General features: G+C 42.9%; 1 protein-coding gene across 7 annotated transcripts in view; it reads right to left on the bottom strand.

Moving 5' to 3' along the window:
* The window catches only part of LOC125464755 (protein CASP-like), a 534,922-nt gene that overhangs the window by 379,476 nt on the left and 130,413 nt on the right, over positions 1-25,033 (bottom strand). The window contains exon 1 of one of the 7 annotated variants that reach the window (XM_059655488.1): positions 21,065-21,142. The exons of the other annotated variants lie outside the window; for them this stretch is intronic. The gene's annotated coding sequence lies outside the window, so the exon portion shown is untranslated. Of the gene's footprint in view, positions 1-21,064; positions 21,143-25,033 lie in introns of those variants that run through there. 7 annotated transcript variants of the gene reach the window in all.

The raw sequence follows: 25,033 nt of genomic DNA, 5'->3' as shown, positions 1-25,033 counted from the left end.
CCTCCGCAGGATCTGTGAAGATAAAAAGCTTGCTCTGTGCATGGAATCTGCCTGCTTGGAGAACTGCACACAAGAACAGCAACACACATTGTACTAAACCAGGAGCTTGTGGTTAATAAGAAATATGGAGCACAGCTGCAAAAGCAGTAGTGAAGGCATGAAACAATGATTTTTAGTGAACTGTGATCTTTTACATAAAAGACGGCAACACTGGTTCATGTCAAAATGCTATTCCTCCAGCTATAAAACTGCACCAAGTTGTATAAACCTTGTAAAATGCAAGGAATTGTTGAATGATAGGAATGAGAACATGGCAGAATTTGAATTTACTTCAGTGAAAGGCACAAGAAAGGACTGATCAAAATCCAAACAATAATAATTATTTCAAATGCTGGCTGCTAACATGCAATGATTCGCAAATCCTATGCAACTAGTTAGGATTTCAATTTTGCAGCAGGCAGAGTTTGCCTTTGCCATAAAAATAACAACTGAGTCATTAGAAGCAGCATGGGTGGCTCAGTGGTTAGTACTGCTGCCTCGGCATCAGGGACCCAGGTTTGATTCCACCCTCAGGTGACTGTCTGTGTACAATTTGCACATTCGCACCAGGTCTGCATGGGTTTCCTCTGTGTGCTCTTGTTTCCTCTTACATTCTAAAGACGTGCAGCCTGGACAGTTTAGTCATGACAAATGCAGGGTTACAGGGATGGGATAGGGTAGGGATGTAGGTCTGGGTGGAATGCCGTTTGGAGGGTTGGTGTATCTTGATGGGCTGAACAGGCTGCGTCCACACTGTAGGGATTCTACGACTTAATAGCCTAAAAACTTCAATCCCTGACAGGCAAAAATAGAATTGCTGCTCCCAAACCTACCCTCAAGTCCCCAACACTGAATAAATAGTGAGAGATGTTTTCTACTTCAAGCCTCAAGATCAACATTTTCTCTAAAGTTCTGTTTGTAGTTCCCATCCACTAGAGATCTCATTCAACCCAGGTCAGGATAATGGAGTAAAATTCCCCCAGGGCTAACACAGAGATCTATCCAATGTAGGAGCAAATTACTACAGATACTGGAAACTGTACTGAAAACAATAAATGCGGAGATCATAGTGTGTCAGGCAGGATCCACGGTCAAAGAGCAGGCTAACGTTGAAGTGACATCTAGGCTCAAAATGTTAGCTTGCTTCCTCTCCATGGAGCTATCCAGTGGTGACATTTACACCATGAGATATCAAATTACCTATCCATCACATGCAATGACTGCTGATTAGCAGGAGAGTCATACCAACTTTATAAACTATCTTTGCATACCAGCTCTGCAGCTCAGCACCAAGCAAAACTGGCAAGGCATCATAAAGATTTTTGCAATGACAAAAAGCCTATTTGGCATTCATAAGGTTATGTCTGTATGCAATCCTGACCTACTGCAACAATAAGTGCTTTGCCTTGGTTTGGCGTGGTATGTGATATGAAGTGAATCTATTTGTGACCTCTAGTGCACTGTAGGCATCAGAGCTCAGGATTTTATTTTACACTGAGAAGTAAAGACCATAACTTAATCTTTCACCTTCCCTTGTTCAACAGATAAATGTGATATCTGAGTTTGCAGTTTACAGTCTCCAATTCACTCCCAAAGTTACTCAGGTGTTATAACACTACAAATTAACAGTATAGTTAACTTCAGTGACTCAAGCAAAAACAGATGGGTGTGGGCATCAGCCAGGCATCCTTTCCTGATCAATAGCTCGTATGAAGTGTGGAAATGTGAACACAGAAAATAGACCATAGAACAATACAGTACAGTACAGACCCTTTGGCCCACGATGCTGTGCCAACTTGTTATCCTACTAAGATCAAACTACCCTGCAAGCCCTACATTTTACTATCCAGCATGTGCCTATCCAAGAGTCGTTTAAAAGTCTCTAAAGTATCTGACTCCACTACCACTGCCGGCAGCGCATTCCACACATCCACCACTCTCCGTGTAAAGAACTGTTTCCACACTGTAGGGAATCTGAACTGAACCTCCTTTGACATCTCCCCTATATCTTCCTCCAATCACCTTAAAATTATGTCCCCTCATAATAATCATTTCCGCCCTTGGAAAAAGTCACTGGCTATCCACTCTATCTATGCCCCTCAACATCTCATACACCTCTATCAAGTCACCTCTCAACCTTCTGTGCTCCAATGAAAGAAGCCCTAGCTCCCTCAAACCTTTCCTCAGGAGGCCTGCTCACCAGTCCCGGCAGCATCCTGGTAAATCTCCTCTGCACCCTCTCTGAAGCTCCCACATCTTTCCAATGATGAGGTGGGCAGAACTGAACACAATATTCCAAGTGTGGTCTAACTACAATTTTACGGAGCTGCAGCATAACCTCGCAGCTCTTAAATTCAATTTCCCTGCCAATGAAAGCCAACACACTATACACCTTCTTTACAACCCTTTCAACTTGGGTAGCAACTTTGAGGGATCTATGGATGTGGATCCCAAGATCCCTCTGTTCCTCCACACTGCCAAAATCCTGCCATTAACTCTGTATTCTGCATTCAAATTTGACCTTCCAAAATTAATCACTTCACACTTTTCTGGGTTGAACTGCATCTGCCACTTTTTGCCCAGCTCTGCATATTCCTCAGTTCTCCATATTCATCAGTGAGAGGGACCTTGACATTTGTGAGGTAAGTATGAAACAGGCAAATATGTTCAAACTGGTTGATATTAGGAAGGAGAATGTTCTCGAAATTTTGAAAAACATGAGGATAGGTAAGTTGAGATAACAAGGTGTGCAGCTGGATGAACACAGCAGGCCAAGCAGCATCTTAGGAGCAGGAGAGCTGATATTTCGGGCCTAGACCCTTCAGTTCCCTGGGCCAGATGGGATACACCCAAGGTAACTACAGGAATCAAGGGAAGAGATTACTGCCCCTTTGACAATGATCTTTGCAATCTCACGGTCCACTGGTGTAGTACCAGATGATTGGAGGGTGGCAAATGTCATTCCCTTGTTCAAGGAAGGGAACAGGGATAGTCTGGGAATTACAGATGAGTCAGTCTTACTTCTGTGGTGGATAAATTATTGGTGAAGATTGTGAAAGACGGTATTTATGATTATTTGGAAAAGCATAGTTTGACTAGAAAGAGTATTCATGCCTCACAAGCCTTACTGAATTTTTGTGGATGCGACAAAACACATTGATGAAGGCAAAGCAGTGGATGTGATGTATATGGATTTTAGCAAGGCATCTGATAAGGTTCTCCATGATAGGCTCATTCAGAAAGTAAAGAGGCATGGGATTCAGAGTAATTTGGCTGTCTGGATACAAAATTGGCTGTCCAATAGAAGACGGGGGTGGCAGCAGATGTAAAGTATTCAGCCTGGAGTACGATGACTAGTGGTGTTCCACAGGGATCCGTTGTGGGACCTCTGCTCTTTGTAATCGTTATAAATGACCCGGATGAGGAAGTGGGAGCGTGGGTTAGCACGTTTTCTGATGACACCAAGGTTGGAGGAGTTGTGGACAGCGTGGAGGGCTGTTGTAGGTTGTAACGGGACATTGACAGGATGCAGGATGACTGTGGAGAACTTGGGCTAAGAATTTCAGCTACCTGGCTCTTCAAGGCAGCTCCACCATTGAATAACATCATAGTTAATTTGATTTTACCCTAGATTCAACTTTCCTGCCTACATCCAATAAACTTTTGCTTATCAAGAATCTGTCTCCTATGGCCTTAATATTACAAAGGATTCTGCCTCCACCATCTTTTGAGAGAGAGAGAGCGCCAAAGAACTAGCACCCTCAGAGAAAAAATGTTTGCCTTATCTCTGCCTCAAATAGGTGACTGCTAACTTTTAAGCTATGACCGTTAATTGGGCAAAGCTCAACTGTGACACTGCCACAATCAAACAGACTGCTCCCTTGATTCATTTGGAAAGAATGAGCATTTGAAATGAAATACTGAAGGGATCTAGGTCCTGTGAAATTAAATCCTAATGTGGATAATAAATCAAAAGTAGGAGCCAGGGAAAAACACAGATAATATAATCCAAATCAATCAACTGAGAAGCAGAAATCTGGTGGGGTTTCTTTCTTTCCATGGTAAAACGAGGGAGGATGTGAGCAAATATCCCAGGATCTGAATTTTTCAGTAGGCCTTCATTAATGATCCACAAGTGAGCATTCATAACAAACAGATGGAGCTATTCTTGTGACATGAGCTGGCAACTGTTTGAGGGGAGACGAGAACAAAGAGAGAAAACATAAGGGAATTTTCATTGATATTCACAAGAATTACATATGTTAGCTGTTACTCATTTAGCAGCCCTTTCGCCTATAAGTCAGAAAGTTGTGGAGTCCAGTCTCACACCTGGACTTGAAGACCAAATTAAGGGCGAACTCCAATGCAGTGAAAAAAGATTTTGAAGGTGAGACTTTAAACTAAGCTCCATAGGACCCTTCAATTGGGTGTAAAGATCTGATGGCATTATGTCAAAGCAGAGCAGATTATGTTTATTCTTCAATCAATTTCCTAAGAACAGATTATTTTCTTATTAAAATATTATTTTTTTGGAAGTTTGGTGTCTACAAATTGACTCCTACATTTCCTATATTACAAGACTAAACTTGTACTGTATTTGAGGGCATTGAGATGAAAGGCAGCATCTAAATACAGATGTCTCTTTACTTTTTGGTGAGGTTTTTCTTTAGATTAGATTCCCTACAGCGTGGAAACAAGCCCTTCGGCCCAACAAGTCCACATCGCCCCTTGGAGCATCCCACCCAGACCCCACCCCACCCCCCCCCCACCCTCCATTAACCCACACACCCCTGAACACTACTGGCAATTTAGCATGGCCGATCCACCTAGCCTGCACATCTTTGGACTGTGGGAGGAAACCGAAGCACCCAGAGGAAACCCACGCAGACACTGTGAGAATGTGCAAACTTCGCACGGACAGTGGCCCAAGGCTGGAATTGAATCCGGGTCACTGGCGCTGTGAGGCTGTAGTGCAGTGCTGGCTACTGAGCCACCATGCCTCCCCTGTAAGGAGTGATTCTCACTAACAATCTATGCTGCCAGTTTTCACCATGTATATCAATGATTTGAAACAAGGTATGCTGTTACAAACCCAAACTGGCGGATGACAGTAAGTTAACAGGCATTGGGTATTTTGAAAAGAGATCGAGATGTTACAAAGCCACGTAGACAAATTAAATAAAAATTCTGCAGATGAAGAGTGTAAGTTCATCCACATTCAATCCAACAAAGTAAAATGAGAATGCTTTCCTAATAGGAAGAACATAACAGCTGTGGAAGTACAAAGGGATTTGCATATCGAAGCACACAAGTCACGAACAGCCAGGGCACAGACACAAAAAGTAATTAAAGAGGCTAACAGAATGCTAGCTTTAATTTCAATGTGATCGGGCTCAGAAGTAAGAAATTGATGCTTTATTTGCACGCAGTTTAGATCAGAACAGTTTTCAATGGTAAACTTCAAAAAAAAAATCAGTCTTTTCAGACATTTCAACAGAATACCAGGTTTAAGGGTTAAATTATGAAATTAGGTTGCATAGCTTGAGCTGTAACCTCTTCAGGTTAAAAAGGCAATCTAAATAACATGTTTAAGATAATAATATAGGTACAGAAAAAAAAGTTCAGAATGAGGGGTTCATTTAGGACTGATTATTCCAGACACACACTGGATCAGTTGATAGTTTAAAGGTGAATAAGTATTAGTTAGAAAAGGGTTACAAGGCAAATGAACCAAAAGAAGAATTAAGGTGTAGATCATCCATATTTCCGTACCAACTTGTTCAGATGTGTTATCACACGCTCCGGTGCAGATGGAACTTAAAGCCAGGCTTTCTGGCCCAAAGGTAGGGGCACTACCACTGCCTCACAGCAGCTCCAAAGAGCACCTATGATATAATGGAGGAGTGGGTCCTCTTGTTTACATGAATAGTGATTGCCAACAATCTAATGGTCAATGTGAGATCCACACATTCTGGTACAACCATTTAATAACTATGACATGCAAGCAAAATAAGAAAGCATGTGTTGACAATAACTGCACCCCTAACTGGAAACCCTGTAGCAATTTCTGAAGATGCATAAATAAGGATAAACATTGCTAATGCAATATATTTTTACTGAATACTGTTCCTGATATTTTAGATACAATTTGCAGTAAAATTGAAATGGGTGAGACGAGAAGTAAAACTAAAAACGTCAAGAAGATAAGAAAAATTGTCAAGGTCATTGTCTGAAAAGAGATAAGATTGCCATTTTTGAAATGGCAATGGAAACCCACAAAATTTGAAATACAAATAAATCTTATAAACAAAGTACTTCTGTAAACCTGTTCAAACTGTCACCACATCTGATTAATTTCAAACCAATCTGAAGGATTTCATAGCTTAACACAAATGAAAGTAATTTACAAACTTGTGTACTAATTTTCCATGATTGTTACTGAACAGTTTTAGGTAAGCACATTCATAAATGCAAACCTAAAATACAGTTGGAATACAATCTTTCTACAGAAAAAACTGCTAAATTGGACCGCACCTTCAGAGGCCTGCAAGATGCTTGAACATCATAAACCACAAGCTGCTCTGCATTGCCCATTTAATTACACAGCTCAAACACAGAATAGCGAGTTTTTTTTGAAAAATGGTCTTGTTAATGACAGAACTGCATCAAGAAAAACATGTATCATACAAGCTAAACTTGACAAAGTAACTCTTACAGCCGAGTTCGATCATAAAAGGGTTTGCAGTACGAAACAAAGCCAAAATAAAGTGTCTGCCATTTGTCTACATTGAATCTAAATATGCAGAATTTTCAGTACAGGTCACTAATGTACTGATTTTGAAATCACTGACGACTGTATTTCCAGTACAGAGTCATCACTGCTGACAGAAAGTGTTTCCACTGAATTTGGCAAATTACTTTTCTCACAGATAAGCAAACACGGCTATTTCCTTTCCTGTTCAAACTATCAGCTCTTTCTTCAACCCAAAAACAGAAGCATTCACGTCACAGTGTTAACACAGAATTGATTGAATGTTACAAAAGACATTAGCAAAGACACGACCAGCTGACACGATGACTGATTGACTACAGACAGCAATGCTAGACAGTGACTGATGACTGATATCCCAGACTCAGTGCATTCAATATGACTGAATTCCACAGGGAAAGCATTCAAGCTTTCAATCTAATTCACTGCACAGAAATTTCTGCTGGAGTACCGAATTAAGGCATAACAAATGTATTCTATATGTGAACATGTATAACTAGCAAACAGCCAAGTGTAAAGAGAACCATAAATGAAAAAAGTAGTTTTAGAGCTAAAACAGAATATGTTACCAGTTGAAGGTAGACTATCCAGTTTATTTCTCATTTTATCATATCATTCCATTACCTGTTCCTCTTTTAATGTAACCTCCTATATTATAACAGTTTGTTAATAAAATCATTTAAAATTATGAATAAATACCCAAATAATATATTGGAATGAAAACTTCAATAGAAAAGGTATAAATATTTGTTTTCTTGCAAGTCTCATTCCTTCTCCCCTACTTCTTTTGATGTGTTCCACAACATCTCTGTCTCTCCCTACTCCTAGCCCTCCAGAATGCCAACCAAAGTCACTATTCTTCAAATGAGTTGAGTAGCAAATACTGAAAAGACATCCAAAGCTCGGTACATTCACCCACAGTCTGAAAAGATCTGAATGAATGGTCACAGTACTTGTAAACTATAAGTGATGCCAGTGAGCTAAAGTATCATGCAGTCTAATCTCAATTGTAAAAAAAGAGTGCATTCTCAAAGATTCCAGAAACTCTCCAAGCTTCTTATTCATAAGGAGAAAAAAATCAGAGTTAATGTTTCGGGTCCAGTGACCCTTCCTCACCGAACCTGAGGAAGGGTTACTGGGCCCAAAATGTTAACTCTGATTTTTTTCTCTCAACAGATGCTGATAGACCTGCTGAGTTTTTCCAGCAACTTCTGTTTTTACTCCTGATTTACAGCATCCGCAGTTCTTTCAGTTTTTACTTCCTAGTCGTATATCCATCCAAATGCCTTTTGCATGTTGATTTTACATCAATCTGCACACCTATTCAGCTTCTCCCTATAACTCAAACCCTCCAAGTTGAACACCTTTCCTGCAGAAAGGTGAACACAATTGCACGCAGTATTCTAGATGTGGCCTCACCAAAGCCCTTACAGTCGCAACATGAATCCTATACTCAGTGAAGGCAATGAAGGCAAGCTTGCCAAACAGCTGCCTATCCATGACTCAACTTTCAAGGAGCTATGCACCTGTACCGCTAGTCTATTTGTTTGGCAATACTCCGCTGGGCCCTACGATTAACTGCATAAGTCCTGCCGTGGTTTGCCTTACTAAAATGCAGCACCTCATATTCATCCAAATTAAGCGCCATCTGGCACTCCTCGGCCTTGGGCTAAATGGGATTAGGTAAAATTGGAATGTCTGGTCAACACGTACAAGTTGGACCAAAGAGTCCGTTTCCATGCAGTATGACTCTAGTACGGGTACTAAGTGAAGAGAATATATTGAGTGCGAAAGCATATTTCTCATCTGATACTATACCAAATGCAAACAATGCAGTGAATGTAATCTTTGCAAGTCAGATGTTCAAGTTTATTCATTTATGTATGCACCAGTACATTACATTCTGATTGAAAGAAAATAGGATTACCCAGGTAACTTGTCTAACGTAACAAACAAACAGTAAAAATTAGTTGTTACTAAAGTGCAACAATGTGGTAAAGTGTAATTCAACCTCTCAAGCTCCTCTAACTACAGGTGAATAACTTTTGAAAGGCCCAGGAGCCTACCCAAAAGCTTCAATAAATCTTGCAATCACACAATCTATATAATACTCCTGGTACCAAATTGAATTTCTTACAAATAACTTATCTATGCTTATCTAGGATTCCAAACCTACACTCGCACAATAGTCAGGACAATATTCAAGTCAATGAACAAGAAAAACCCTGGATGTGAATGAGCTATACAAACAGCAAACAGATGGCATGTCAATGAGGCACAATTGGTTACATGAAGAAAGTTATATTAAAGGGGAATATGATTGAGACATTAAACCGTGGCTTACTAGCGTCTCCACTGATATCCTTATTCACTGAATGGCTCCTTTTTAGTATCCCATTTTTTCACATTTTGCAATTATTTATTCAGTTCTCAGATACAAAGTAGATGTCTGCCCTTTCACATTCTTATGCATGCTACCACCACCTTATTGATGTATAACTATTTTTATGAGCGCAGGACTTTGTCACTTGCCCCATTTCAAATGCAGTCAGCTTTTCAGTTTAGGTGCCCAGAATAACTGTCCTCCGTGATCATGTGAAACTGGTTACATACTGCTGTAGCAAATTCCTGTGCATCAAATCATGCTGCATGGTATTTTAAAGTAGTCATAACAATAAATAATGGAAAGAGAAAGGGAAAGAGGTTGGAAGAGAAAGGGGAACAATGCTAAATGTCAGCATAGCTAATATTCCACTTCAGAAAAACATATGGATACAGGATTGAAAAAGAATGACTGTAACACATTTGATCTAACCAAGTTTATGCAATATCTTGCTGTGATGCTGGGTAAGTAGGTCTTCCAGAGGCCAAAATCATATCATACCACATAACACTTTAGCTATTTACTAGCAACAAGATATTAGAAAATAATAGGAGTAGGACATTCAGCCCTTTGAGCCTGCTCCACTGTTCAGTATTATTATGGCTGATCATTCAATTCGGTACCCTGTTCCCACTTTCTCCCCATGCCTTTTAGACCCCTGTCCCCAGGAAATATCGAATGCTTACTCAAAAACATTCCAAGTTTTGGTCTCAAATGCTTTCTGTGACAAAGAATTTCACACGCTCACTAATCTCTCGGCAAAGAAATTTCTCCTTTGAAATGACCTACCTACAGTGTAATTCTTAAACTGTAACCCCTCATTCTGGATTCTCCAGTCACCGGCAATATCCTTCTTGCATTTATCCAGGTTTGTCCTGTTAGAATTTTATAGATTTCTATGAGATGCTCCCATGCAGATACCCCCTCCCCAAACACATTCTTCTAAATGTCAATGAATATAGTCTTAACCAATCCTGTATCTGTTCAGACGTCAGTCCTGCCATCCCAGGAATCAGCCTGGTAAACTTTTGTTGCACTCCCTCCATAGCCAGAATATCCTTCTTTAGATAAGGAAAATAAAACTTCACCCAGTACTCAAGACATTCTTGCTCCTGTACTCGAATCCTCTCAACATACCATTTGCTTTCTTCACTGCCGGATGCACTTGCATGCTTACTTTCAGCGAGTGGTATACAAGGAAACTAACTCTTTTGCACCTCCACCTTTTCCACTCTGTTGCCATTCAGATAATAACCTGATTTCCTATATTTGCTACCAAAGTTGATATCCTCGCATTTATCTACATTATACTTTATCTGGCATGCATTCGCCCACTCGATAAACTTGTCCTACCATCTTAAGGGCAAGAGTAGTATAACACAGCAGAAAATTAAGAATAAGTGAAACCTTCATTCAAAAATTATTAAAATTATAAATGGATCTACATGTATCCAACAGCAAGTGACTGAAAGATGTATTTTGAACTGAATTGTTAGAAAGCATCATTAGTCTGTATTCAGTAAAGGTGGAGTAAAATAATATAGTGATGCCTAAACTTTACATTTGTTTCCAGAACTTGTTTGGCAAAAACAAGGCCAGCAGCTGTGAAAAGAACTTTACTGCAGAGCAGACTGTATGTAATTTACAAGGTCCACTATTCAGTTTCCTTACATAAAAGCACTGAATATGGCCAATAAGCAAGTCATTAACATAATCACATACTACATTCAAAGTAAATATGTCACAATATTTCTTTTATGCCTGACGATAACTAGTTCAGGTACTAACATATATGTATTCCAGTATCACAAGACAGCCACATTACTCTTACTAATGCTTGGGACGTAATTTTGCATAACCAAGTGAAAGACCTTAACTAGCACAAACAAAATCATAATAATCTTGGTAAGACACATCCTCTTTAGGATATTTGCTGTATTATCCAGAAAAAAATTGTTTTCACTTGGTGGCCATGATGAGCAGGAAAAATACCAAAATCACTGTGAGACACATTGTTCATGCTGAAATTTATAACTGTCATAAAGAAAAATAAATTTTCGGCAGCACTGATTCCATCACTGCTCGTGAAATCACGTGATACTATTGCACAGAAATAATTTCAGACTACAATCAGCGATGTTAAATGTGATACTGTTGCACAAAAGTAATTTCAGATTACAATAAATTGCATTAAACTTCAGATAGTTAGATTCAGAGACTGCAATAATTCTGAGGCACACCATTAAGAGATGATGTATTCTGCACAACTAGTCACCACTTTTGCTTTGGACTGATAGAAAAGCAATACAAAACACATCTTTAACTGCAATGCACTAGAAAATGTGTAAATCTCAATCCCGCATTACTTTTGCATTAGCTGCCAAATTATTACTGAATTTCTCAGGAGTACAATACAAACACATGCCAAGAAAATCTGACTCATGATGAACGTACACGGTACTCTCAGGAGATCTGGGTTCAAGACCCACCTGTCCCAGAGAGCTATCACAACATGTCCAAACAGGTTGATTAAAATAACAAGAAACCTGAGAATCATTGTCCTTGTTCCAAATTTAAAACAAAATTTTTCTACAACTGGCATTAAGTGGATCCACACGTGAATCAAGGATTTCATTGAAATCGGGAAACCTTCTGTTCTGCAATAAATTTGAATCAATACCAGATATCAGGATAAAATGATACACGTTTATCGGTCTTGTCCTGCAACATGGACATCAGTGGCAAAGGGAAGACAAGTGCTCAAACATGTGTAACAAAATTCATATGAAAGCAGAAAAATAACAAGGAACTGCAGTAGAGCTGCCACACTCAGCACTGAAACGATGGCAGACATTAATACAGAATCCTCGAATCAAAAAGAACGTCTTTCATTGGCATTTTACTCATAAAATCTAAAAGATAGCCACTGTGCCCAGTTGATAAGGTTTCCCAACATGGCAATATACTGCAGTCTCCTCCCATAAAGGTGCACAGGACAGTCTGACAAACCCTCTTGATTCCCATACTGACATAAAGTTTATCGATCCCAATCATGAGCATCAAATAAATATCAACTGCCGTCTGGAAAACAGTATTTCCAAGATACATAACCTCAAAAGAAGAAATTTCTCTTCAACCAATCTAATGATTAGACCCTTGTCCTGAGACTATGACCTGAAGTTTAGCTTTTCCAGATATAGAAAACCTCCCCTCAACTATCCTGTCAGGGCTCTAAGAATTTTACATAAACAAGATCTGCTAAACTCCAAAGAAACATGTGCTTTTAAAGGACACCTCTCTTGACAGTGAAATCAATCTACTGATTTTTTGCTGCATCCCTTCTAAGGAAAGTATATCCTTCTTTGGGTATGAAGATCAAAATTGTACACAGTATGCCAGGTCTAGTCACACTGAAGCCCTACATAACTGCAGGTAGATCTCACTCTCATACTCTAATCCCAGCAATAAAGGTCAACATATCATTTGGCTTCCTCATTGTTAATGTTAATTTTCTCTCATTCAAGTCCAAAGATTCTCAAATCCCTCTGAACACTAACATTTAGTAGTCTCCTACATTTTCATTCTGGTCGATTACTTGCACACTTTCTCACATTATTCTCCAACTGTCAGCTTCTTGTCCAATCACTCACATAATCTCTATTCTTTTGTGAACTCCTTACTTCTTCACAACATTACTGCCCCATTTAGCTTCGTACAATCAACAACTCTGGTCACATTGCATCTGGTCCCCATATCTAAGTCAGTAATTACAGACTGCATTCAGTGGAGGACCAAGCACTGAACCTTACAGTATTCACTAATTACATCCCGCCATCCAAAACATATACTGTTTATTCTTACACTGACTTCTTCCATCAACTAATTCTCAATCCACGCTAATACATTACCTGTCATAATTTCAGAAAATCCTATTGACTCCACCGAATCAAACCGTGATGGGCTATTGATAGACTCACGATTCTGCTTTGCTGGTATTCACAAAGTATTCACAAAGTTAGAGATAATACTATGAACCTTCATGCTCTTATTTCAACCTCTATAAGTTGCAGAATCAAGGCTGGTGGCACAGTGGTTGGCACTGCTGCCTCACAGCGCCAGGGACCCGGGTTCAATTCCAGCCTCAGATGACTGTCTGTGTGGAGTTTGCACATTCTCCCCACGTCTGCGTGGGTTTCCTCCGGCTGCTCAGGTTTCCTCCCACAGTCCAAAGATGTGCAAGGTAGGTGGATTGGCCATGCTAAATTGCCCGTGGTTTCCAGGGAGGTGTAGATTAGGTGGGTTATAGGGGGACGGGTCTGTGTGGGATGTTCCGAGGTTTGTTGTGGACTTGTTGGGCTGAAGGGCCTGTTTCCACACTGTAGGGATTCTAAAAAAAAGGCTTTGAATGTCAGCGATTAACCCTACAAAATGCAGGGCTAAACTGAGGTCACAACCCTCCACTGCTGATACAGACTATTATTCAAAATCTGCACTTTGCTGATGCACTGAAAAGCAAAACTCAGGAAAGGGGTAAATCTACATCCCATTTGAACTTTATTATTTTCCAAGTAACACAAAAGCCTAATTTTGATATAGAGGCAGAACATTAACTACAAAGGCAAAGAATTTGGCTGTGAGAAGGGAACAGGAGTCAAAGGCTCGAAAAGTGGTGGGACCTGATATGGTTCTGCCCAGATCCAGATTCAACCCATGCAAATCTGTAAATGAGGGGGTATCCTCACACAGCTGCTGGTTACACAGTCATAAAGCTGCACAGCATGGAAACAGACCCCCCGGTCTAATTCATCCATGCTGACCAGATATCCCAAATTAATCTAGTCCTGTTTGCCAGCATTTGACCCATATCCCTCTAAACACTTCCTTTTCAAATACCCATCCAAATGCCTTTTAAATGTTGTATTTGTACCTGCCTCCAGAAAGTCCTCTGGCATTTTTCTATACACTTGAGTTTCATTGAGGGGCACAACTGACAGTGCACTGAGCTGGATAATTTCCAATGGTCCCTTCATCAGCTGACCACAAGGATGGCAGGTAAACTGTCTATCACATTCAAAATTCCCTTTGAAATCCAAGATCTGCCACTTGCACACTGGGCTTTAAGTCAATACCTTACACAAACAAGCAATTACCTTTCAACGTAATTTAACATTTTGTGTTTTCTTTACAGCCAGCACACAGCCTTCCGATGTATCTGTAATTCCCCAGAGTCAACTGGGAAAGAGTACCATGAAGAGTGGCTCTTCAGTGAAAACACAGGTTGGAAAACCTTCAAACAGTAAAACTGCATAGGTGAATAGAGAGGCTGCAGCTCACAATACTTATTTGGCTATTTTTAAGAACCATGCTCAGAAATGATACGGCATACCTCCCGAGCAGGTAGGATTTGAACATGGGCCTCCTGGCTCAGGGGTAGAGAAACTACCACTGTGATACAAGAGCCCTCAAACAATACCTATTTTCGAGTACACCCTTTAATTATTTACAGGTGATTTCCAGCTGCTTGGAACATGAGATAATGGGAACTGCAGATGCTGGAGATTCCAAGATAATAAAATGTGAGGCTGGATGAACACAGCAGGCCAAGCAGCATCTCAGGAGCTTGGAACATGTCCTGGGACAGGCCACATTTCTTGCCATTGAGAAGGTTGTGGTGATGTAGGTGGGGTGTTTTGGGAGACTCACAGTGCACTTAGGAAAGGATTTTGACCCAGTGACAATGAAGGAATGGTGATACAGTTCCAAGTCAGGATGCTATGTCATTTTGACGGGAAGCTGCTGCCAAGTGGTGTGGCGTTTCCATTTATTTGTTGTTTTTGTCTTGATGTTTGCTTTCTCACACCTTCAGCAAGATGCACATTTTGAGTAACAGTCTGTAGGTGGTAGAGATCACAGGTTTGGAAGATTCCATTTAAGGAGCCCTAATGAGTTACTACAATGCATCTCGTAGATGGTACATACCATTGTCACTGCGGACTGACGCGGAAGGAATGCTGAAGATGATGGATGGGATATCAGTCCTTGTTCTGAATGGCATCAGGCTTCTTGGAGCTACATCAAGCCAGCAAGTGGGGAGTGTTCTGCCACACTCCTGACTTGTGCCTTGTGGAAGAACGACAACAAACTTTGAAGAGTCAACAGATTGGTTGCTTACTGTGGAATTCCTAGCCTCTGGAATGCTTTTGTAGGCACAAAAAAATTTATCAGTCTGATTCAATTCAGTTTCTGGTTAGCGGTAAGCCCCTGGATGTTGATGGTGGATTTTCAGTGATGGTGATGCCATTGAACGTAATAGGGAGATGGTTAGATTCACTTTTTTTTCCTCTTCCCTTGGGAGAACTAATATGCACTCCCCTAGCACCAACCTTCATGAGAAGCATGGGAGCAACAGATGTAGCTCTGCCTCAGACCAGTGAAGACCAATTAGAGCTGCAACACCACCCACCTTCAGCTGTTTCATCAATGACCTTCTCAGCCTTCTCCCATAAGCTCAGATGGTTATTTCCTGATGATTTTACAATATTCAGCAACAGTCGCCACTCCAAAAGTACTGAAACTGTGTCCAAATTCAGCAAGAACTGGCCAATGAACAGGCTTGATCTAACAAGTGATAAGTACCATTCACACCACACAAGTACCAGGGAATAGCCATCTCTAACAAAAAGGAATCAGACTATCACATCTTGACAATCAATTGCACTGCTATTACTGAATCCCCATTAACATCAATTTGGGGGTTACTTGACCAGAAACTGAAGCACCAGCCACATTAATAATGCAGCTACAAGAACATGTCAGAGGATAATGGTCCTGCAGTGAGTAACTAATCTCTTAACTCACTAAAACCTGTTCCCTCATCTACAAGGCATATATCGGGAGTGTGATGGCATACTACCTAACAAGGTGAATAAGTGGGCCTTCAATAGTATCCAAGAAATTTGTTACTATTCAGATCAAAGTAGCTTGTCTGATTGGCATCACATCCACAAACAGCTGTCTGTACCATCTACAAGATGGACTGTAGAAGTTCATCAAGGTCTTTAGCACCTTCCAAACCCACAGGTGTTATTGTCTTGGACAAGGGCAGCAGATACATGGGAGCATCACCAGATGCAAGTTGCCTCCATGCCACTCACCATCCAGACCTGAAACATATCACTGCTTCTTTACTTTTGATAGTTCAAAACTGTGGAACTCCCACCCTATCAATATTGTGTACCTATACAAAAGAGACCACTGCGCGGCTCAGCGTCATCTTCTCAAGAGTAATGATGGACATTAAATGTTGCTCCAGCCAGCAAAGCCCATATCCCAAAAATGATTTTTTTTTTAAAATCCCCACATCGTCTCCATATGGCTCCACACTTCTCTTTGGAATTTTGCACCCTGTTCTTCTCCAGGGAGAAAAAGCAAAAACACAAGATTATCAGAAATGTAAAGGGAGGGGGGAAAAAAAGACATCAGTTGTGAAGGCTGACTACAAGGAATGGATATGATATTTTTCAACAAGGCAAGGGTGAGTGCAGAGAAAATGAGCAACAAATGATATCAGAAGCATTTTAACCAGTCTGTTCTCACTGCAGCTTCTGTCAGATCGGTTTAAGATTTTCATAACTAGATTTTTTTTGGTTGGCAAAGATTAATTGTTAAATTGTTGTCCCTATGACAAACTACTTCTTCAGTATTTTGTCTGATCTTGCAATTGCAATCTTTACGGCAGACAAACCCACTCCACTCTACTAAATCAGATACACAATTTCTTATACAATACTTTCAGAATGAGTGTCACACTGCCCAAAATCCTACTTTGCAATTATTAGCCAATTGCACCAGAAGTAGGTGGTTAGTGTTATGCTCTAGAAGATAATTTTAGTTAAGCAGGGTCCAAGTCAACATTTTCAGTGACAACTTTATTCCAGTTAGCCACACTTTACAAGAAAACTCCGCATATTTACACAACCAATTCACATCCAATTAACCTGTAATTGATATATCCATCAGCTATTTCCTTGTTCTATTAGGTCTCAGGCATTCCTTCAAACCACACTGGATAAGTTAACTGGATAAGCATAACTACACCATTATACTCCTGAAGCAAAACTAAATGTACAATTCTAAATGGTGCTGGCATTGACATAACAAGTAATCAGAGATGGAATATTTTAGAAAGCAAAAAAAAAAATTTAATGTTCTTCACGTGGTGTTCCCTGTGACAGGGACCATAAGGGCAAAGGTTGAAAAATGCACCACAGAGATTCATTAGCCTTTGGATGCATAAAAAATTAACACCAAAAAGTTTCCACAGCAGCATAATAAGGTGCTCTTCAGGTTGCACTGCACGAACATCAGTAGGTAAATACATTAGAGATAATGGGAACTGCAGATGCTGGAGATTCCAAGATAATAAAATGTGAGGCTGGATGAACACAGCAGGCCAAGCAGCATCTCAGGAGCACAAAAGCTGACGTTTCGGGCCTAGACCCTTCATCAGAGAGGGGGATGGGGGGAGGGAACTGGAATAAATAGGGAGAGAGGGGGAGGAGGACCGAAGATGGAGAGTAAAGAAGATAGGTGGAGAAGGTGTGGGTGGGGAGGTAGGGAGGGGATAGGTCAGTCCAGGGAAGACGGACAGGTCAAGGAGGTGGGATGAGGTTAGTAGGTAGCTGGGGGTGCGGCTTGGGGTGGGAGGAAGGGATGGGTGAGAGGAAGAACCGGTTAGGGAGGCAGAGACAGGTTGGACTGGTTTTGGGATGCAGTGGGTGGGGGGGAAGAGCTGGGCTGGTTGTGTGGTGCAGTGGGGGGAGGGGATGAACTGGGCTGGTTTAGGGATGCAGTGGGGGAAGGGGAGATTTTGAAACTGGTGAAGTCCACATTGATACCATATGGCTGCAGGGTTCCCAGGCGGAATATGAGTTGCTGTTCCTGCAACCTTCGGGTGGCATCATTGTGGCAGTGCAGGAGGCCCATGATGGACATGTCATCAAGAGAATGGGAGGGGGAGTGGAAATGGTTTGCGACTGGGAGGTGCAGTTGTTTGTTGCGAACTGAGCGGAGGTGTTCTGCAAAGCGGTCCCCAAGCCTCCGCTTGGTTTCCCCAATGTAGAGAAAGCCGCACCGGGTACAGTGGATGCAGTATACCACATTGGCAGATGTGCAGGTGAACCTCTGCTTAATGTGGAATGTCATCTTGGGGCCTGGGATGGGGGTGAGGGAGGAGGTGTGGGGACAAGTGTAGCATTTCCTGCGGTTGCAGGGGAAGGTGCCGGGTGTGGTGGGGTTGGAGGGCAGTGTGGAGCGAACAAGGGAGTCACGGAGAGAGTGGTCTCTCCGGAAAGCAGACAGGGGTGGGGATGGAAAAATGTCTTGGGTGGTGGGGTCGGATTGTAAATGGCGGAAGTGTCGGAGGATAATGCGTTGTATCCGGAGGTTGGTAGGGTGGTGTGTGAGAACGAGGGGGATCCTCTTGGGGCGGTTGTGGCGGGGGCGGGGTGTGAGGGATGTGTCGCGGGAAATGCGGGAGACGCGGTCAAGGGCGTTCTCAATCACCGTGGGGGGGAAGTTGCGGTCCTTAAAGAACTTGGACATCTGGGATGTGCGGGAGTGGAATGTCTTATCGTGGGAGCAGATGCGGCGGAGGCGGAGGAATTGGGAATAGGGGATGGAATTTTTGCAGGAGGGTGGGTGGGAGGAGGTGTATTCTAGGTAGCTGTGGGAGTCGGTGGGCTTGAAATGGACATCAGTTACAAGCTGGTTGCCTGAGATGGAGACTGAGAGGTCCAGGAAGGTGAGGGATGTGCTGGAGATGGCCCAGGTGAACTGAAGGTTGGGGTGGAAGGTGTGGGTGAAGTGGATGAACTGTTCGATCTCCTCTGGGGAGCAAGAGGCGGCGCCGATACAGTCATCAATGTACCGGAGGAAGAGGTGGGGTTTGGGGCCTGTGTAGGTGCGGAAGATGGACTGTTCCACGTAACCTACAAAGAGGCAGGCATAGCTGGGGCCCATGCGGGTGCCCATGGCCACCCCCTTGGGCCCCAGCTATGCCTGCCTCTTTGTAGGTTACGTGGAACAGTCCATCTTCCCCACCTACACAGGCCCCAAACCCCACCTCTTCCTCCGGTACATTGATGACTGTATCGGCGCCGCCTCTTGCTCCCCAGAGGAGCTCGAACAGTTCATCCACTTCACCAACACCTTCCACCCCAACCTTCAGTTCACCTGGGCCATCTCCAGCACATCCCTCACCTTCCTGGACCTCTCAGTCTCCATCTCAGGCAACCAGCTTGTAACTGATGTCCATTTCAAGCCCACCGACTCCCACAGCTACCTAGAATACACCTCCTCCCACCCACCCTCCTGCAAAAATTCCATCCCCTATTCCCAATTCCTCCGCCTCCGCCGCATCTGCTCCCACGATAAGACATTCCACTCCCGCACATCCCAGATGTCCAAGTTCTTTAAGGACCGCAACTTCCCCCCCACGGTGATTGAGAACGCCCTTGACCGCGTCTCCCGCATTTCCCGCGACACATCCCTCACACCCCGCCCCCGCCACAACCGCCCCAAGAGGATCCCCCTCGTTCTCACACACCACCCTACCAACCTCCGGATACAACGCATTATCCTCCGACACTTCCGCCATTTACAATCCGACCCCACCACCCAAGACATTTTTCCATCCCCACCCCTGTCTGCTTTCCGGAGAGACCACTCTCTCCGTGACTCCCTTGTTCGCTCCACACTGCCCTCCAACCCCACCACACCCGGCACCTTCCCCTGCAACCGCAGGAAATGCTACACTTGTCCCCACACCTCCTCCCTCACCCCCATCCCAGGCCCCAAGATGACATTCCACATTAAGCAGAGGTTCACCTGCACATCTGCCAATGTGGTATACTGCATCCACTGTACCCGGTGCGGCTTTCTCTACATTGGGGAAACCAAGCGGAGGCTTGGGGACCGCTTTGCAGAACACCTCCGCTCAGTTCGCAACAAACAACTGCACCTCCCAGTCGCAAACCATTTCCACTCCCCCTCCCATTCTCTTGATGACATGTCCATCATGGGCCTCCTGCACTGCCACAATGATGCCACCCGAAGGTTGCAGGAACAGCAACTCATATTCCGCCTGGGAACCCTGCAGCCATATGGTATCAATGTGGACTTCACCAGTTTCAAAATCTCCCCTTCCCCCACTGCATCCCTAAACCAGCCCAGTTCATCCCCTCCCCCCACTGCACCACACAACCAGCCCAGCTCTTCCCCCCCACCCACTGCATCCCAAAACCAGTCCAACCTGTCTCTGCCTCCCTAACCGGTTCTTCCTCTCACCCATCCCTTCCTCCCACCCCAAGCCGCACCCCCAGCTACCTACTAACCTCATCCCACCTCCTTGACCTGTCCGTCTTCCCTGGACTGACCTATCCCCTCCCTACCTCCCCACCCACACCTTCTCCACCTATCTTCTTTACTCTCCATCTTCGGTCCGCCTCCCCCTCTCTCCCTATTTATTCCAGTTCCCTCCCCCCATCCCCCTCTCTGATGAAGGGTCTAGGCCCGAAACGTCAGCTTTTGTGCTCCTGAGATGCTGCTTGGCCTGCTGTGTTCATCCAGCCTCACATTTTATTATCTAGGTAAATACATTAGTCTGGTTTGCATGCTGGGCGACATAAGTGCCTCACTGGTAACTGTCCACACTATGTGTTAACACAGTTATAATTAACAGTGTTAAATTCTAGTCATCCAGCTCAGGCATGTTGCCAGTGGATCAGCCCTAATTACTATATTCACACTGTCAGCTATATTCATTTTACAGCATGTTTTTCATGCTAACGGCAATTCCCTATTTCCCTCCTCACCTCAAAGAAGCATCATATTTGTACTCTTCTGTACATTTCCTTTTGCTGATTTCTCTCTTCTGGCTGCAGAGTTCTATGTTTCACAAGTGTGCATGTGACAAGCTCAATTCACTTATATAACTGGAACATGAAAAGGGTTTTCAAGTCAGATTACATAACAAGCCATTTTCAGTTGAAACAACTTTGCCACAATACCCTGGAACTTGACTGAATACAGCAAACTTTAAGGCTACACTTTTCCTTTGTAACATTTTTATTAACTGTCTTAATTGTTACTAATAGCCATATAAAGCATATTTTTTTCTGCACAATTTTTGATCAATTTCATCAAGAGAATTGTCGAACAGCACAACAATTCATTCACTAAAATCAAATGATCCTACAAAAGAAAACAGTAATATTTATTTCTGAAGAAATGATGTTTTAGGACATTTCACAATTTCCTGACACAGCATAGACATTCTCATTTTAACATCACATTTAAATAACAGCACCTTTAACAGTGCAGCACTCTGTCGATGGAACGGACTGAAACGTGAAGTTGAACTTGAATATAAAACCTGACTCAGAGGCAAAGAGGCTTACCACTGAGTCCCAACTGGCATCTAATGCCAGAATTGAGGATAGAATGGGATAACATGGATGGGTAAGCAAGCAAGAACTGGTGAACAGAATACAAAAAAAAAGAGTGAATGAGAGACGAAGCCCAGCTCTTCCCCCCCACCCACTGCATCCCAAAACCAGTCCAACCTGTCTCTGCCTCCCTAACCGGTTCTTCCTCTCACCCATCCCTTCCTCCCACCCCAAGCCGCACCCCCAGCTACCTACTAACCTCATCCCACCTGCTTGACCTGTCCGTCTTCCCTGGACTGACCTATCCCCTCCCTACCTCCCCACCCACACCTTCTCCACCTATCTTCTTTACTCTCCATCTTCGGTCCGCCTCCCCCTCTCTCCCTATTTATTCCAGTTCCCTCCCCCCATCCCCCTCTCTGATGAAGGGTCTAGGCCCGAAACGTCAGCTTTTGTGCTCCTGAGATGCTGCTTGGCCTGCTGTGTTCATCCAGCCTCACATTTTATTATAATGAGAGACGAATAGATGTTTTTTGAAGATGGTGTTGTATTACCTGTCGGCTCAGAAGTCCAGTCAGAAGAAGGCTTGAGTAGCTGAATATTAATTATGTCAGTCAGAGATAAAATAATCCATGCTTCCTTGAGAATTTATTTTAGGGCTACGTTTTCATTTTCAGCATTGAAAACAATTCCCAATCCTAGCCTTAACTAATACTCGCCCCAGTTCTGGCCTCAGCTAAATACAGTCTACAATCCAGGCCCCAATTAACAGTGCTCTCCAGTCCATGCCTCAGCTAAAGCGGCTTCACTTATTTTCATAACTGTTCACTGCTCCTTCATTCAAAGGTGCATTCGTCCTGTCATTGTCAATGCAAGGCTCCCTATGAGCTGCAAGCATGGGAGAGAACGAGACTGTGATTGGAGAACCAGCTTCTTACCACCTCCTTTCTTTCAATTTAAGGAGTCAATTTTCCCTGATTACTTACCCAAATAGATTTCCGTGGGTCATTTAAGGACCTTTTGCTGGCAATGAGTGCAGGGGTCATGCCTGCCTGCCACCACCCCCCACACCATCAGCATTGATGTAGAAGTTGCATGCAGATGTAAAAACTCAGTCTTTTTGCTTCAAATTAATTCTATAGCTCTCACTGAATTCAAATAGAAGCAAACTGCTGAAACTGATGTCCCATGATGAATACGAATAGGCAAAAGTTCATTCTTTTCGTCAGCTTCTTATATTTGTTCTATATGTTGGTTCCCTGTTGATTTTTTTTTTCCTGAGCTTTTCCAAGTCCAAAGATGAATTCTTAATAAATATCCCAAGTCATCACCTCTCTCACACCAATAACATTCACAGCAAGTCAAATGGAACTTCTAATCATCCCAGCACATAACCAGACCTGTTGGCCAGTGGTTGTAGCAAGGGACCAAGTGGATAAATTCTAATGCCTCCCTCATCTCTGATAAATCAAGTTTCATACAAACTTTTCAGATTTGTTCTGTTCTCTCACATTACAGCTACAATTCCAACAATTCTGGAGAAAGATATTTCATCGGCATTCATTTTAGCAGTTTCGTTCATGCAAAGAAAAATCTTTTGTCAAAATGATAAGACTGTAATAACTGTCAGTTGGACTCTTACATGGCTATATGTAAAAACTACCTAGGTCGACTGTCGAGGTATAAACTGCAAAACACAGTGGGGAGGGTTAGAAGGGGGAGCGGCACGATGAGGTTTACGCCAGAGAAGGGGGGTGGGGGGACAAGTTGGGAGGAAAGTGAGCGGGGAGGGGCAAGGGGAGTAGAGGAGTAGGGGAGAAGGTGAGGTGGGATGGAAGGTAAGGAGGGGATGGAGAAGGAAAAGGAAAAGAGGTTTTTTTAATGTATGCTCAACTGAAAGTAGTAAAAAGACTACAGAGCAAGAGGTGAGTGGGAGAGGATAAAAGGCACAGATTGAGAGGCCTACTGTCGTGAAACCTGTGGCACAGTGATATCATGAAGTATAAAGTGTTACAAGTGTAAGGAAAGCAGCTGGTTATTGAGTATTTCTTGTTTTTAAAGAAATCTCCTTAGTTTGTGTTTAGATCTCCAATCTGCTGTTATTCTTTTACTTAAAAACAGCTTGTTAGGTGTATGATTAATACTGCTATGTTAAAAAAATTATAATTAGTGTAAAGAGCAAGGTCAGTAGAGCAATAAATTAATAATAGTCTAGCAAGATACATCGTGTATTGTTGCTACAGTATGTGGACTGGACAGCAAAGTGGTCCAGGGTGGCAGAGTGGTGCTGTCTCACAGCACCAGGGACCCGGGTTCGATTCCAGCCTTGGGCAACTGTCTGTGTGGAGTTTGCACATTCTCTCCGTGTCTGCGTAGGTTTCCTCCGGGTGCTCTGGTCTCCTCCCACAGTCCAAAGATGTGCAGTGTAGGTGGACTGGCCATGCAAAATTGCCCGTAGTGTTCATGGGGGTGTAGATTAGGGGGATGTGTCTGGGTGGGGTGTTCTAAGTTCAGTGTGGACTTGTTGGGCCAAAGGGCCCGTTTCCACACTGTAGGGATTCTAATTCTAATTCTACAACTAGAGGTAAGTCCTGTACCTTGATGAACTTCAGATCTGAGCTGACTCCAAGTTGCAGATGTTGCAGCATATCAGGGAAGAGAAAAAGGACACTTTGCCTCCCTCAGATCAGATCCAAAACTGGTCTGTAATCAGGGACACAAATGCTTGACTGCAATTGAGGCAGGTGTGGGGACCCAAAGGGAACCATTCGACGATAACTGCTGGGGCCAATGTTCCAACAGTCGCAAGGCTCTTGGAAGCTGTGACAACAACAATTGGGACTGAACCGACAACAACAGTTGGGCCTTTGAAGAGGAAGAATTAGGAACATAATAGTGTGGGGGGGATGCAACCATGAGCATGCACCTTGAAGGCTGTGTTACCTGCCAGTCCCAAACTTATGTAGCTCTCAGGGTTGAAGAGAAATGTGGAATGGGAAAAGGAGAATCAGGTTGTCATCATCCACTTTGAACTAGAAAAGAGGTTCTGCTGAAAGAATTTGAACTGGAAGAGTTTGGTCAGGGGAGTGGCAATTTCTGGAGCACAAATCTTCAGTACTATTGCCTGAATGTTGTCAGTGCCCTTGGCCTTTGCAGTATCAAGTACTCTAACCATTTCTTGATATCGCGTGAGGTGATATCGAATTGGCTGAAGGCTGCAATGCTCGGAACCACTGGAGGAGACCAACATAAACCCCCTACTTGGCACTTCTGGCTGAAAATTGCTGGAAATGCTTCATTCTTAGCTCGATCAGTAGTGTTGCTGCTGAGACAGTCTTGGTGGTCAACATTAAAATCCCCAACCCAGATTACATTTTGCCCCTAGCCACCTCCAGT

This window comes from Stegostoma tigrinum, chromosome 27 (genome assembly GCF_030684315.1).
Source record: "Stegostoma tigrinum isolate sSteTig4 chromosome 27, sSteTig4.hap1, whole genome shotgun sequence".
Taxonomy (NCBI): Eukaryota; Metazoa; Chordata; class Chondrichthyes; order Orectolobiformes; family Stegostomatidae; genus Stegostoma; species Stegostoma tigrinum.
This window is presented reverse-complemented; position numbering and strand designations above follow the sequence as displayed.